The following is a 1,964-nucleotide window of genomic DNA, read 5'->3' on the forward strand; positions in this document are numbered from 1 at the left end:
CTTCAGGTTCTGGAGGGTAGAAACTAAATTTCAGGTACTGGCAGTTACCATGTTATCTCTGGAGTTTCTAGATAGCTCTTTCATCACTTCTTCCATATTTTCATGCCCAGCTGTACCTCCCACCACTTGTCTGTCAGTTGCTCACAATGTGTTGGCTTGAGTGTTGTTGGGATGCTGTGAGCTATGCCACCATTATTTTGAATGCCAGCAGGGTCACCTACGGTAGACAGGTATCAGCTGAGCTTTCAGACTAAGACAGATTCGAAAGAAGCAGAGACAGACTACTTCTGAATGTTTAGCCACTGAAAACCTTATATAAGTATTTAAACTTAAAACACAATCAGATAGCATTAGAATATTAAGTATTGAAAAATGTTGACTAGCACCGGATTATTGTCAGATACAGTGCCAGAAGATGAGTCTCGCAGTTGAAAGGCACTCAAAATACAACTGGGCAAGAGCCACTTCCTCAAAGTAGAGTTGACTGTGATGACACAATAGAGTAAAGCTTTTGGGACCTTCATTTGCTGATGGGGCACAACTCAAAATGAGGAGAAATAGCTATAAACATACATCAATAATCAGAACATGGAGTGTATAATGTATGAATCTAGGAAAACTGGAAGTTGTCAAAACTGAAATGGAACACATAAACATTGATAATCTAGGCATTAGTGAGCTGAAATGGATTGGTATTGTCCATTTTGAATCTGACAATCATATGGTTTATTATGCCTGGAATGATAAATTGAAGAGGAATGGTGCTGCATTAATCATCATAAAGAAGATTTCAAGATATATCTTGAAGTATAATACTGTCTGTGATAGGATAATATCCATTTGCTTATAAGGAAGACCAGTTAATACCACTATAATTCAAATCTATGCACCAACCACTAAAGCCAGTGATGATGAAATTAAAGAATTCTACCAACTTCTTCAGTCTGAAATTTATCAAACATGCAATCAAGATGTACTGATAATTATAGTAATTGTGGCACTGTGGGATACTGCTCTGGACCATAAGTTCATTTGAACCACAAGGTCAGCGGTTCAAACTCACCAGTCGCTCCTCAAAAATCCTACACAGGGTCTCTATAAGTTGGAAATGACTCCAAGGCATTTAACAACAACAACAACAACAACAACAGTAATTGGGATGCAAAGGTTGGAAACAAAGAGGAAGTATCAGTAGTTGGAAAATATGGCCTTGGTGATAGAAATGATGCTGGGAGATTGCATGATCAAATTTTGTAAGACCAACAACTTCATTGCAAATATCTTTTTAAACATAAACTAAACATGTACTTCACCAGATGGAATACAGAGAAATCAAATTGACTACATCTGTGGAAAGAGACGTTGGAAAAGCTCAATATTATCAGCCCAAAAAGGGTCAGGGGCAGACTGTGAAACAGGCCATCAATTACTTATATGCAAGTTCAGGGTGAAGTTGATGAATATTAAAACAGGTCCACAAGGGCCAAAATATGACCTTGAACATTTCCCACCTGAATTTAGAGATCATCTTAAAAACAGATTTGATGCATTAGACACTAATGACTGAAAACCAGAAGAGTTGTGGGATGACATCAAGAACATCATACAGGAAGAAAGCAAAAAGTCATTAAGAAGACAAGAAGAAAGAAAAGAACAAAATGGATGTGAGAAGAGACTCTGAAACTTGCTTTCCAGAGTGGAGATGCTAAAGCAAATGGAAGAAATGAGGAAGTAAAAGAGCTGAACAGAAAATTTCAAAAGGTTGTTCTAGAAGACAAAGTCAAATTTTACATTGAAATGTGCGAATACCTGGAGTTAGAAAACCAAAAAGTGAAGAACACTCTCAGCATTTCTCAAGCTGAAAGAACTGAGGAAAGCATTCAAGGCTTGACTTGAAATACTGAAGGATTCTTTGGGCAAAATATTGAATGATGCAGAAAGCATCACAAGAAGATGGAAGGAAT

The sequence above is a fragment of the Chrysochloris asiatica genome, unplaced genomic scaffold (assembly GCF_000296735.1).
Source record: "Chrysochloris asiatica unplaced genomic scaffold, ChrAsi1.0 scaffold00207, whole genome shotgun sequence".
NCBI lineage: Eukaryota > Metazoa > Chordata > Mammalia > Afrosoricida > Chrysochloridae > Chrysochloris > Chrysochloris asiatica.